Genomic DNA, 15,774 nt, shown 5'->3' on the forward strand with positions numbered 1-15,774 from the left:
CATCAACTCATTTTTCATCATCTTTTCCAGTTTTGTATAAGGCTGAGAAGGGTACTGGATGAGGCACGGAAGTTATTAGGAAATTAGCCACACAAATTTGTGGTTTTGTCAGCTCCAACATCCCACAAGGAGAGGCCAGGTAAAATGAAAGACAGCTCTGAGTCTGCTTTGTGTTTGCCCTCTGTGAAGTGAAATAATTCTGTATCACCTTTCACTCAACATTATGCAAACCACTGCAAAATAATTTCAATCACCGCTGCTATTCTCTGGGTGACTGTCATGTAACAACTGAAATTTTCCATGCTGCTCAGGCTGTCTGTGGTAACCAGAAGGAATGGTTTATATTAGAAACTGTTTGTGTTAGAAGCAATGATTATTTGGAATCATAATTCACACTAATATAAAGGGAGGGAGTTTACATGCTTTCCCAAAAAAAGCATAGAACTGGTACATCATGCTGACTTAGTAGCTTCAGAGTACTTGCTCTCCCTAAATCCTGTTCCTGATCCATCCATCCATTTTCTTTATGACATGGCTGTCAGCAAGCTGTTGGAGAGAAAAGTCAAAACACTCTGGGGAGAAGCCTCTCTTCCACCTTCACAAACAAGCAGCTTGTTCCTGGAGAGGAAGGCACTAGCTCTCAACCCAGTGTTTCACAATAAAATCAGTTTCAAATAAACGGACAAGGAACTCTTGACTTTAGTTAACACTGTTTTGGTTTGCTACATGGAAGCAAACTGCATTCTACTTCCTGAGCTGTTCCTCCAAAGTGGCTTTGGGAGCAGGGAGGCATCACAGCCTGGGGCCCATCCCACATGCACCTCTCCCACCTGCAACTCACTCTGGGTTCAGGGGAGGAGCCCTGGATCCAAAGGAAGGAAATACCTGTTTGCAAGACACCTTCAGTCTCTAGAGGAATGTGAAAATAAGAACAATTAAGTAATTAAATGCCAACTATGTGGTAAGTGTAGTTTATGGTTTCTGATGCTCTTTCAGCTGAAGCGCATGCCACAGACTGATTGAGCCTAAAACTCACTGTCAACTGCACCATCAGAATGTGAGATCTTCCCTCTTCCTCTTGGTTGTTAAGTTAACAGCTCTTGAACTCACTTGAGGTTATTCAGTTCTGAGATTATTTCATCTCTCCAGTGACAGCAAGGAACTCAGGCAATAATTCACCTCCCTTCTCCTGAAATATTTCTCACTGAAGTCAGACCTAATTAATGTAGCAAAACACAGAGAATTACAATACCACAAGATGACTGAAATGGCATCCATTATTGATTTGCCATCCATTTCTATAGTGTCACATGAAGTGAACTAAATTTCAAAACACTGTTCCTGCCAGAGGAGGAAACCTAAGCTACACAATACAGTATTTGTTTTATCATAAAACAAAGTGTCCTGCTAGTTTGGACAATGTATGCAGTACATTTTAAGAGGTTTTGCATTTACTGTCCTTATCCCGTTTTCCTGTGAATAACCATTTACCAGTTGAGGGGTCTACCAGCAGCTTTTCCTCCCTCAACAGAAAAGTCGAGTTTGCCAAAGAAAAATAGTCCAACATTCAGACTATACATGCCCAAACTTATGGATAAACACTAAAGAGCATGCAACTGTGCTTATTCTGTGCATTCCCTCTCAGAATGTTGAGAGGACACATACCCAAGAATGAGTTGAGCAAGTTAACCTTCACATATTTGGCAGGCATCTGTGTACAAGCTGATAGTCCTCTCTGAAATTCACTGAGAAGCATCCTGTGTTCATGTGGTTTAATAATTCCCAGACAATATTGGCATCCTTGTCATTAGTCAAATACTGATTTCATGCCCATTTGCATTCAAACTGCAAGACACCTACATGTCCGGCTTGCACTGCATACTTAAAACACCAGTGGAAATCTGGGACTATTACATCCCAAATAGGTTATATGTGTAGAGAAGAGACTCAGAGAGAATTAAGAATATCAGTGAAATTTAGCATTTTGCACAGCTAATTATTCACTTTTACTGTTAAAAATACCTCTCAGATCTATGCCCTTCATATGTAAGAGAGAGTATATGGGCCACAGAAGATTTGCATCAGGTTTTAAAATCAGATTCAACTTTCCTTTCTCATATTAGGCTAATGAGAGAATTTGAAATAGGGCATGTGATTGTTTATTTAGGAAAAGTTGGCCTAAGCAAAGGCAAGGGCTGGTTGTTATACAAACAGTGTAAACTATAAAACCATAAAAGCTTAAATAGACTGCAGTTGAGTAAGCATAATTTCCCTTGCTTAAATATCACCATCTCATCATTTTGAAATTTTCTGTGGATTATCCCCATTCTTTATTGCAAGATTACAAATTTAATTACAGGTATGTAATATGTGTCTGATTTTGGTCTGCTGTAAACTGAGTTAATGCACTTGTGATGCAACAGCTGCTGTAATATTCACCTGAGGTGGGAATCAAATCTTTCACTAGAGAGAACCATATGCAAATTTTATTATTTATACTTTATTTTTGCAGAGTGAATGAGTCCAAAATTAAACCTTAAGAAGAAACACTACAAAACTTGGGGAAAAATCCTGCAGCTAGGGTTTTTCTACACTCAGTACTTCAATTCTTCAGTGAAAAATCATATATTGAGACTGAAACAACCTCTAAACCAAGCACAAAAAGGCTTTAAGAAACATATTTGAAATAAATGTCCTAAGACTTTCAGATTTTCTCTATTGTGAGCAAGGCTAAAATTTAATTTTAATTTAAAAAAAACAATATTCCCAAAAGCACAGGAAGTTTTCTAGACTTTTGGTAGCATCACGAGACCTTACTTTGTTGAGACTTCAGAAACATGAATCCTTGATTTTAAAGCCAGGATGTTCCTGTGGTTTGAAATTAGAGTGAGGGAAAAATCTTTGTTTCTAGTTAAAAACTTTTTACCAGTCATACAGATTCTTAATGACTGCACACACTAACCCCACAGGGAAGGTAGAGGTGAGTGCTCTAGCTCAACTTCAGATCCTCATTAACCATCTTCATCATGTATCTTGCAGCACAATCTCAATTTTCCTCCAAGTCACTCAATGTTCAAGCTTCAAGGGATCAGAAAGCTCTGTTATCAGCACTCCTCCATTCCTAATTCCCCTATACTACAACTGTTTAGTTGCTATAAGCAGAAAACAGGAGGAAGCAAAAGAACAGGTATTCAGATTAATTGCTAGTGTTAGCTACGTGCTACTGCTTTTGTTGTGAATGGGAATTGCACCTGCCCTTACCAGGACTTTATTTGATGCAATTGTTGCAAGCATCCAATGCTTTTCTACAATTTTCATTTAAGAAGTTCCCATGAAAATCAGAATAATGTAAGTGATTTGAGCTGTTTTAAACCCCTAGCTTTGCAATTACAAAGATATGCATCCACCCTGCAGAGTACTTTATTCAGGCTCCTAAGTACTCCCAGACACCTAAGAAAAATTTTCCCCTTGATTCTCCAGCTTGTCTACATTAGCAGTCAGAGGGGCTCAGTAGAAGCAGATGGGAAGAATGAATCAAGGGCTGTTGAGCACCCAGCATGCACACATCAGGTTATTTCACAACACGCTTGATCTTGTTGCCTTCTTGGTCACTGCTAACCATCCCTGCCAGCAGCAGAGGCTCCTGTGCAGTGTGGGGCCAATGGAGAAATTGTTTCGTACACTTCCACTCTTAACTATTTTCTAGGAGAAATTAATGAGTCTCACTTATCAACTGTAATTCACTGACTGGTTATATAACCAAGTCCTTATTTTCAGACATCAGCTGTTTGCCATATTTGCTACAGCAATAAAAAAAAAAATATATATTGCTCGCTGTTCTCTATCTCTTTATATCCCTTTCATTACACTGGTGTTAACAATATCATTCGATCCATTACAAATAATTCAGGATATTAACAGAGTTGGAATGAACCATCAAGCCAGTTTGAATCCTGCAAGCCTTATAAAATGTAGCTATTTTGTTTTAAAAATGCTCTGTCAAGAGATTTCACTCTGCTGTGAGATAAACATCCACCTTCTGTAAGGAACCATTTCCTCGTCCTTGCAGCTTCTTAGAGCAAATTTCTAAATTATTTGACTCTCACATTGTTATAAAAGAAGGACTTTGACACACATGGATCACATGATGTTTTGTAGAGATTTGCTAGAGAGAGTGTCAGGTACAGGGGCTATTACCAAAAGGCACTCAGACCAAAAGCATTTCAAATAAGGGAGAATAAAGTCTTGATGAATAGCTTCTCCTCTGAGTACAGTCCATTTTCTGGGTCAACGAACATTCAATTTGATTAGCAACTCTCAGAACATACTTCATTTGTTTACTTGCATTGTTGAAGGACTGGATGTTACCAGGGTGTAAGCTACCCTGGTGACATTTCTGGGCTGCAGCTAGCTGTGTTGATCCAGAGCCAACAGGGAACCAGCTCAAATACAAGTGCTTATTTTTTTGTAAGCATGAAGGCTAATGGTTTGCTTCTTAAAACTGAGAGATACAAAAGTAAGTGATTTTTGAGGACAGACAAGAGTGTGTTTTATACTGGGTTGGATTTGAAAATGCTCTGCCTTGGCATTTTAATGAGCAAAATTGAGATTATTACATGCCTAAAGGCAGTATGCAATTTCATAAACACTATGTGTGTTTGCCCACTGATGAGAGGAGTATCACGTCTTATAACATTAACAAGATGAAAGGATATTTCTAACATTTGAAGGGTTGTATTTTTTATTGGCAAAGGACCCATGGTAGAACTTGTAAACAAAGCTGATTTCTTCTCTACCATCTTTTTTCTAAATAATAAATAGTCAAAACACTTTGCTAGTACAATTAGCTAAACTGACTTCCATTGTCGATGATTTATACAGTCTGAGAATCCGGTCCTATCATGTAGATGCATTTGCTCTAGCCAGCTTTCTTGGAAGCTGTATCCTTTTAATTCACTACAAACAAAGAAGGAGCGTTCATTATTGCAGAATCTGTTACGTATTATATTTGTGTATTTTCCCAAACAGTTTGCAGAGCTGTTGTTAGAAAAATGTTTTTTAGTATTGTAAAAAGTAAGTAATTCAAACTTTCTGTTTGAGTATTGTACTGAAATAGTCAAAGAGGAGACGTTTTCCATAATACCTACCAATAATATTATTAGTGATTCATTGGGTACCTTCAACTATTCTGTTTGGCTCTTGCAGCTCTGATAATCGTCCTCAGATTCTCCTCTCTGTCTTGTATTATTTTTTAAATCCACTTGCAGATTCTCAGACTTATTTAGAATATAAACCCTTCTAGAACAGGGCTCTTTCTGTGATTTTGTTTCACACATAGAGTCCTAAACTACAATGAAATGCTCTGATTAGCATGACGGAGTGTAGCGGCAAAAGATCCTTGAAAGAGCCTCAGGGCTTGAAAGCATGAAATCTGAAGGGGTTCCCAGGAGTCACCACCCCCACAAATGGCTCTGTGAATCTCATGTCCTCAGCCCTCTCCTGAGGCACTACATCTTTGCCAGCTGTGTGTTTGCATCTCTAGTTAGCAGACCTCTGAATTATCAAAAGGTCAGCCTGCACATGTAGCCAAGCAGGCAGTTTGCTTAAAAGAGCTGTTCATTCTCTATGACTCTGGTTTGGTTTAAACCAAGTTAAAAATTCACTTGGTCCTCAACAATTGCTCTTGCGCTTGGTTTGAACTTATCCTACCTTTTAATGTGTGTCATCTTCTAACTCTGCAAGGAACCAGGTTTGGCAAATATGTGAGGTAAAGGTGAAATAAACTACACGAAGTTTTAAAGCCTGAAAATATGAAAAGTCTCCTATATGATCCAAAATCCTTTACATATCTTCAAAATTCAGCATCAGATATGACAGAATAAAGTGATGCAGTCCAGTGAGTGATAGATTTGAGGAAACACAATTTATTAAGTATACCAATTGCCATCAAATCTCAGGGAAATACTTTTCTCTCTCTTATGTTTAGAACTATCCATTTAGTTCTAAGGCAAAAAAAGGGTAGATACTATTGGATTTTCTGTAATTGTGACTAACCCTGAGCTCACATTACCTTCCATGCAAAATTATATTTTCATTGTAGCTTCAAAAGTCTCAGTCATTTAAAAAAATTAAAATAGTTTATAAAAAGGAGGAAAAATATGCAAAAGAAATACTTCTATGAATGAAAATGGAGAAAAATGTAAGCTTTTTTTTATCAAAAACTGAGCAAAATCCACACCCAAACTCTCACCTTTTATATCTACCATCATTTTTGCTTCTGTCATTTTGAACAGCTCTATTTTGATGTATTCCTTTGTATTTCTTTAAACCAAGCTGTATTAGAAAAGGTAATCTAGAAAGAAAAGAGTTCATATTACATTATCTTCATGAGATCTAGTGTCTATCAGTATTTCTTCAAACTTCTTAACATGTTTGATTCAAGTTTATTTTTTGTGGGGAAAATGCTTGTAATAACCCTCAACCATGGTTTGCATTCAGTCTACTGCTTGCAGAGAATCTTTCTCAAATTTGCAGTATTTCAAGACAAGTGACAATATCTTTCAGAGAATCTGTACTGTAGCTTTCCAAAGTTTGTAATCCAATTGATGAAAATCAGATTAACTGTTCCAAAGTAAGATCTACTGAGTTCACCATGTTGAGCTCAATGATCATCAATTATCCCTCCTTTGTCAACATGTGCATAAATCAAAACACTTTGCAAATCAAACTAAAGAACCCTTTGGTCATTATCAAATATCAGGGCTGCAAAATATTTTGTCTCTTCAATCTCCCGTGCTGCCTCACCTAACAAAAGAAGGCCTGTTTCTCTCAGGAGCAGAGGCAAAGACTACAAATCCTGTAGCTCTATCCAGGATTCTCTTCTCCCTGCTGCTAAATAACTGTTTCCACATGGGTGGCACCAGCTGCATGACATTCTTCACAATTCAGGTTACAAAATGTGTCTAGTGCAGTCCTCTGTGTAGCTACTGTCTCCCTTTCATAGTCTGACAATAGAATTGTCTCCAATTTTCCTCCTGAGACAAAAAGGAAAGCTTATGAAGAAAGCAAGATATGGTTAGGAATAGTCCTTTTTTGGTTGTTGTTGTTGTTGTTTTGTTTTGTTTTAAATTAGCCTGTACTGTCAATTTCAAGAAAAGTAGGTGTTTACAGCATCTTTTTTGTACTTTGGGGTTCACCTCAGACACCTGGTTGCTGAGCAACCACCTCCATACTTTGCCTCTATTAGGATATTGTTATCTCTTGCCTCTTGATGTAGAAGGCATTTGGACTGTTATCTCTGAGGTGCCTTCTCAGAATCCCGTATTTTGCATCTCTTCTTGGATAGCTCTTTTCTATTTCAGCTCCTAAATGGAACACTCATTCCCCTTTGGTAACTCCTGATTCAGTCATTTATTAATCTTTGCTGTGGTGGATGTGGCCCAATGAAATTTGGACATTAAAAAGCTGGATTTCAGACTTATGTAAATCCAGGCAGCCCTGCAGAGGTGAAAAAAGCTACACTGGTAACCACCTGCTGAGAGTATTACAGATTGATAGAAATACGACCTGAGTTTTGCTCCTTTTCCTTCTCATTAATAATCTGGAGCAAATGTGATTGTGAATGTAAGATTAATCATCCTTGACTGTATCTCATGTCTGTACCTCTATGAAATGTGCATTTCCCTCAGTATATGCCTCAGTATGATACCCTTGGACCTCTGAAAAAAAACCACAATAGTGTTTTCTGCTAAAAAAAATTCTGCTAAAAAAATACTGAGCTACCTACAGCGGTAGTTTCCACTAATATATTTTACCCATTTTATTTTCTTTTTATTTTCTTTTATTTTTGTTATCAGAGCAATTTAAAATAGCAGTATAGCTCTTGAAGCAAATACGAAATACATCTCACAGAGAGGCTGATATCAGCCAAGAGCAAATTAACATGAACACCACAACTACATACTGAATTATCACATTTGTGTCATCTTAAAACAAAAGGCAAGTCTGAGACCTGCTGAGAGTTATTATAGTTAATACTTTGTCAGTGTTTCCACTCTTACTTCTGGGGCTCAAAACTTATGCTGTTAAAATTGTTTTGCAATGAAAACATCTAAGTGCTCAGCTCTACAACAATATAATTGTCACTGGGCCAAATCCTAAGGTCTTTGCATACTGCTAACTCCCACTGACTTCAGCAAGCATGTATCCTGAGTAAAGGCTCAGGGTTTGGATGGGGTATTGGAGGTTTTTTTTGCTTGCATATTTCGAAATAAAACATTTTAAAAATGTTTTATACTGTGAATTTAAAGGATTTCTGCATGCAGCATGAAAAAACTTCTGGCCATATTTGACATTCTGTTACCTGGCTGATGTTATCTGACTTTTCAACTCCCTTCTCTTTTTCTTAAACTGCTCTTTTCTAAACTGTGCTTCTCTACAGCCAAATACAGATGGATCCAAGTGACATTAGCTTCTGCTTCTTCTGTCCTTCCTAGACACTTGTATCAATTCATACTTCATGTGAATAATTCTGTCTAATTCTTGCTTAGCTCCTATAATTTAATTTTGAGATGATATTACTTTGTTTTTCAGTCAAAGAAAGAGCTAGAATACAATGTCAGTATTTGGATGTTGTATTGCCTATTGGCTTAAAAGAAGCCCAGAGGCTGATATTTTGTCTTACTTGATCCCACAGGTTTCTTCACTCTCTTCTTTGCTGCCTGTTCACAGAGATTCAGATCCAAATTTTACAACTTGTCTCCATGCTTCCATTTCAAACTCTTCTCAGTGGGAGATGGCATAGGGACTTATACCTTACGGAGTATTAGCAGTGTGTGTCAGTTCCCTTCCAATTTTTCTTTTTCATTGTTCCCTTCCTCTTCTTGTGCATATTTTTGCAATCTGGTAGCAGATTTGCTGCCTTCTATCTTCCTTTTACTCCTCCTGAAGATTAACAGTGTCTCACCATGTGAACACTGCTTCTTGCCAGCCACTCAGGAGGCCAGGACATTTGGCCACACTGGCAGTGCCTGTTCAGATGCCACAAGCCTAACAGGATCGATACTGTTCTGGTGCACACTGCTGCCCTGAAACCACTCCAGCATGAAGTCCTGAATCTGGGGGTAGAGCTGATAGCACATGAGGAGTTAATCTTCTGGTCTTCTCCATGGGGTTCTTCTTCTACCTGGGTACCCACAGGGTTTCCTTTATCTCATATTTTCAGTTCTTAAGTCCTATAGCAGCTACCACATACATAACAAATGCTGTGCTAATTAAATTTTTTTCTACCTTGCTAGTATTTTTTTAGTCATGTGGTCTGCATCTAGTTATCTTACTGTCCACCATAACAAAGACAGATTTATTTTCAGATCCAGTCCAGATCTGGTACATTTTCTATTAAAGCTCTTCTCAAAGTCCCTTTAAACTCTAGTAGCTCTCTAATTTAAAAAAAAATTTTTTTTTTGGAAAAATTATGCTTGTAGTACTAGTTTCCAATGAATCTGTTACTGCTACAGCAAGTTTCCATTTCACTCTGTCTTTCACCTTTTTGCTATAACATTTCAGTAATACCAGCAAAAACTACATTCAATGTCTTACATAAAGAATAGGGCAATTCTCCACATGGAAAATCTGTTTAACTTGATGATGATATTGTCATACAGATGACATACTTGGCACTACATGGAGACATTTGAAGGCCTGAATACTGCTTCAAGAAGTTGACAATGTAAGCACATCTATTTGGAGATGTTAATTAATTTGAGTTGTTAAGTATGAGATTTATGATGTATCTTCGACTCCTTTTGCCTCATGCTAATCAGTTTCTTTTATATTTTTACCTAAACCTCCATGCTGCTGAACTTATCTTTGGCTAGCTACTGTTTCAAGATAAACCCCACAAAACAAAAATATTTTATCCCCACCAGCTGCACAATTTTCCTTCTCAAATTGCCATGATCAAAATTTCAATATTATAATGGCTGAACTCTAAAAATGTGGTTTCATATTCAGATAACTTGTTTTGTGTAAAAAGATGGTTACATACAGAATGCATGTGTAGAAATGTACAGAATTCAAGACTATAACTCTTTCTGAAGAACTACATTTTTTTTCTGAATGTTAAGACTTTTTTAAAAGTTCCTCAAAACTATCTAAAGTTAAACTGTTCCTAAAGAAATCCTGCACATAAACATCTAATAATTGTAATAATGTTTTTGAAAATAAAGCTTGTTATTCTGTCACAATGTTGTGTTCACCTAATAAATGAAGCTTCATAATTAATTTTGGTGTTGCAAGAGAAAAGAGCCATTTTCATTGACATAAGTTACCAATAATTCAATTTAATAAGAATTACTGCTTTGATAGGAAAGTCAGAGGTCTTGAACCAGTAAAACTGTGAAGCCTTGTCTGACAAAAATAATATCTATGACTTCAAGAGGAATAGCATACTGCATGGTGCTACATGAGGGATTCAGGCAGGTAGGAAAGCAGAGACCTAGGAGGAAGAAAAAAAGAAATTCAAGTTAATAGAAAGAGAGTTTTAAAGAATGTGAATATGAATCCTATGAAAGAGGGGGGTTTTCCATTAAGACCTTCACTTTGTCTCCTCTATTCTACTATTAGAGTAGGTGTAATTCTTGAATTCTTGATATTAGCTGAGTAACACTGACTTACAAGGCATGTGAAATATTACAACAGAAATGCAATTACTGTCTACTGCTGAACTAAAGAGCAAGGTGCAGTGTTAAATTCTGCGACTTATGTCAATTTTGTCCCATCAGTTGCTTTTTTAATATGCAGCAGAGGCTATTTTGGGACTATACTGGAGGGATATTAACTCATAGAAAGAAGATTTTTATTCTAGAATTCAGCAGCTGGTAGTAAAGATAAATTGACATTACCTTTATTGCTACTTTGGGAACACTGTATTTATTACAATGTGTTCCCTACAATGTCAGAAAAAAATAGGCTAGCTTTCTCATCTTGTTTAAAAAATAACTGATGCTTTTTTGACCAGACTGAGTGGCTACATCTTATGGTCAGAATCATAGTTGCATTCTCCTCTGAGGAAAATCACACTATTAAGATTTTTTATTTAAAGTTTGACTGTCTTTTTTTTTTTACCTTTATGAAATGTTTTTAATTTTTCTACATTCTAGAAGGATTCAGGTTGGTCTATTACAGCTGTTGGCATTCATGTGAGCTTTGATAATCTGTAAGGAAGATGTCCAGAGCATTTTTCTTGGATGCCAGGCAGGTACTGCTAAAAAAACCAGTGCTGTTGAAGGGCAGAACTGCAGCCTGAAGAAGTCTCTGGGAACCTAAACTTCTGGGGGAGGCAGGAGTTCAAAAGACCTTCAGCAGCAGTGCACTTTGATTAGCATTGGTCCTTAACTACCTACCCTGAAAGATGTGGAATCTAGGGAGAGGGCTTTATTTCTTCTCCATAAGTAATGTTTTGTATTCCCTCATTGTTAGGATTTAAATTTGTGTATAGTTTCCTGCATAGACTTACAAAGACATGATGAGGTTACATCAAGGGATAGATAAATAGGTATCCACACATGAGGAACAGGCCATGTAAAATCAGAAAATGTGAAGAAATCAAATGCAAATGAAAGAATTCTCTGTGAATAATGCAAGTACAGCTTGAGTATAGGTGATAGGGAAACTATAAACTGTGGGATTTGCTTTTTTCCCAAGCATACTTATGGCACGATTGTCAGCACCCACACAGTGTTTATCAAAGGTCCTTTTCCCTAACATAAGAACCACCATCCATTTTTTTAACAGAAGTCTCTAAACTTGGCTAAGCCTGGAAACATGGAAGTTTTTCTTGTAAAGATTCATTGAATCAGAGAGCTTGGTCATGGTTTAAAGCATTAGTGTGAGAATAGGAACAGAGAGGGAAGAAAGAAACATCGAAAGGCAGAGTGTGAGTGGGTGAGGTAGCAACAAAGGTAACTGATTGCCTAGATCTTTAATGATCAGGAGAATAAAATCCATTTGTTATAATAACTACAGGACGTAAATCTATCTGCTGTGAACCTGCCCAAGATTCCAGCTTGCCCATACTTTGTGAAACTGATACATGATTCATCTTGTGGCTACAGCTTAACAGCTGCACTTCACATTCTGAAGCCTGGATAGGCTCACACTTTCCTCTCTTTTTCTCATAGGTGCATAACTTTCCATTATAGGACTGCCTGGAAACAGTAGTTCTGCTTAGCAAAAATTTTAAAAGTTTGATTTTGTTCCACATTGGGATAAAAAACAACTGCAGCTTTTCAGAATGTCTTTGACAGATGTGTGGGCAGGAGAGGTGAAAGTCTGACAGGGGAACAGACAGCTGACCAGTCATTGTAGGCAAGGTTCAAGACCTCGCTCTGACAGAATCTCACTGGTGTTCACCATACTTAAATCTGAGCTTTTAACTCAGCTGTAGCTGCTGCTACTCTGGTTAATGGAAAAAGATTTCTGCCCAGAGAGACTAATTTAGATCACGCAAATCAGGCTTTTCCTCTAAATCACCTTTGATAAAAGAGTTTTGGTCTGTGTTCCATTTATAACATATGGGGACCGAACTACTTACTCACCTGCTTATAGTTGGTCTCTAATTACAGGTGAAGCTGTACAATGTAACCTAGGATGCATTTTTTTCCACGCTCTTTTGTCTGGAAATTTTACTTGCAATCAGGGAAAGCTCCCTAGCAAAAGTTTACACAATTAAGAAACTGAACAATTCCTCAAGATCAGGTGTTTTGACATTAAAAAATAAGCAGTAAGTGATTATTTTTAATAGCACTCAATGAACATACATTTCACTGAAATGCTCGTTATCAAAAATATTTGGCAAATCATTATGTCACCTTATGTTTATTTGTAAATTATTCCTTAATTAGATAATTTAAATTAAAAGAGGATGTGTGAATGTGAGAAATTATTTAATATCACATATAAATAATATAAAAAAGTACACTAAGAGATAGAACAAAAAATTGTATATGCCAAGGTCTATGAGTTGACTAATACTAGCTGATAGGAGTAAGTACATTTTAAAAATGCATATGAGTCTGAAACATCTAAAGAACTGGATTCTGAATTTAACTGGAAAGAAGTCAAGGACACTGACAACTTTACCATGCTGAATGTTTTACTGTGAACATACAGATGCCCGGTCCAAGGTCATTTCTCACTCTGTGCATGAAGGCAATAGAGGCTGGATTAGGGCTTTTAGACTCTCATTTCAGTCTCAAGACATTTGGATTTTGGGAATCACAGCATTTAAACTGGCAGAGAAAACACTGGAAAATCAATGATGAATAGTACACCTATATATGTGACATTTTAGAAAGAAACTTGTTACATCATGCCAGAAATCTCACCCTTGGCTGACAAGTGCTGTTAAAACTCTCCCTTCAGTATGAATGAGCAATTTTTGAAAAAAAAAAAAAAAAAAAAAAAGAAAAAGAAAAAAAAAGATGAATACTGAGGTATTCAACTGAGGCATTTGCTGTAACAATCTATCAGGTTGACTTTGCCCTCTCACCTGTAGCTGTGACTCCAAAACATACATTTCTTTGTCTTACTCTGATGAAAAACTGAAAAAAAAAAAATCTAAATTCTAAATGCAGATTTTACTAGCTCTGTGAATACCAGTTTATAGTATTTTGCTCCTTTCTTAGGAAAGAAGTTAGTTAAGCTAATCATCAGTTACTGTAGGTCAGCTTAATTTTCCTTTTCTATTTAGAATACTAGACTGCTAAAATGATCTTTATTCATAAAGCAGTGCATGTGTAGCATTTTAATAAAGCTTTTAAATGGCACTCAGAGATGGAGCCCATTTTGTCTACAGAAAAGAAAAGCATTAAAGTTGTTGCTGTTACTCAGCTAAAGGACTACAATTCCATATTGAACTTGCCACCTCCTGTGGCTGGGAAATACCTCTGTCTCACAATTATTCATGTTATGGTATTTTTAATGCCATTGCAGTCTCTAAACAGTAACACTTTCATTTGACAGTACTTAGCAAACTACTCTCATTACTTAAAAACAGGTCAACTAAGAAATGCTGACCTGTCAGGGATAAACATTCCATGAGCCTGCAGTACATTTATGTGAGACTACAGACATGAAATTAATTTCATTTTAATAAATAAGAAGATGGGCAAGCCATTTGTCACATGTAACTGCTAATGTCAGAGACACAAGAAATCTGATTTTTAGTCATCCATTGTACATCTCTTTTACACAGCTTCTAAGTTAAATTCCCTGACAAGGAGCATTTACTCTCTCAATTGGTTTACTAAATCAAAGGGAGTTTCCTCCAACAGAGGTGTATGTGAAAAAATCCAAAATAATTTCAGTCACTTGCACATAAATTTCTCATTTTCACAGCTGTCCCTCTTTGTTAATGAACATGCAAAGTTTACTTATGCTTCAGCACTTTTATTTAACACTGAATGACTACTTGCCTATACAACTGGAAGTTGAGCAGGATTGAGTACTGTGTTAAGAATATTCAACTCATGCTCACATCTGAAAACCTAGTCCTCTGTCTGAAAAACGTGAGTATACATTTGTAAAAAATACATTCTTACACCCATCAAGAGTATGCAGCAATGGCTCCTAGGCAATAAGCAAAATGCTTGTCATACAAAGAATTACAGTTTTCTATAAAGTGGTTATGATTTACTTGCATTTAAATTAAATAAAGTGCATAAGGAAAATGAACCTCTAAGCCATGTTTTGGATTTCAAAAAAAATCCAAGATTGATGGACTCCATTACCCTGAAGAAATTTCAGGCCTTCAGCACTTTCATATACCTAGAAGTATATTTTAGACCGCATCACTCTTTGGACTGTGACACAGAAGGACCTGAACTAGTAACTGTAGGAATGTATGAATGTTCTATCAGTGGTCTGGAAAGCAGCAGAACAGTCTTGAATGTGCTTGGATGTGTAAGAGACGTAATTTCTTCAAAGTTGTTAATACTAATACTAATGCTAGGAATTGAAGATAAAAAGACACTGTGGATGTGTGCTCTTGGAAAACAGCAGGAAAATAGTTACCTCAAAAAGGAAATTTGGACTAAGAAGAGTCTACAAAGAAAGTGGGAAGGGGAACAAGAAAAAGAAAACAAGCAAAACAAATGGTGTGGAAATAAAACTGGACCTTTCAAGCACAATTCCTTAGGTCAAAGGATATTACTTGTAAAGGAAAGCTGAGTGAGTCCTTTGAAGATACATTTTAGGAAATGTCAATGGAGATATTTGGGCTAGGGAAAGAAAAAGAAGAAAAAGGCTGTGGTACAATAAGGACAGAATAAAAGGCTGGTTTGGACTACCTTCTTCTCAGAACCATGATCCTAGGGGAAAACAACAGGAATAATAGGAAAGAGATTACAGAAATTTATTAGCGTGACATTAAAAAAGCAGTTTAATGTGTCTATTGAGGTGAAAGGGAGAAAAGAAACTAGTTAAACTCTGTTATAAAATTTTACTTTGAAAGCCCAGAAACTAGTTTCCTTTACAAGCTTTATCAAGACAGAATAGGTCTCTGTTGAGAAGCAGAAAATATGATCCCAGCAAATACAAATTTGTAGATCTGACCTTAACAGTTTGACAAAACTAAATCAAACTTAAACAATAAAAAAGATGAATCCTTCTAGATCAGTTGTAATGAATAAGAAGAACAATTTTCTAGACAATTTTCTAGAAAATTATTTAGGTCAAAGGTAGATTGTGCCTACCTGGATTTCATTTAAATTATTG

The 15,774-nt window shown here is 36.6% G+C and overlaps 1 protein-coding gene across 2 annotated transcripts in view; it reads right to left on the reverse strand.

The window, feature by feature from the left end:
* STAC (SH3 and cysteine rich domain) overlaps window positions 1-15,774 on the reverse strand; it is a 74,063-nt gene that overhangs the window by 51,015 nt on the left and 7,274 nt on the right. The window lies entirely within an intron of this gene.

This window comes from Erithacus rubecula (assembly GCF_903797595.1).
Source record: "Erithacus rubecula genome assembly, chromosome: 3".
NCBI classification, from domain to species: domain Eukaryota; kingdom Metazoa; phylum Chordata; class Aves; order Passeriformes; family Muscicapidae; genus Erithacus; species Erithacus rubecula.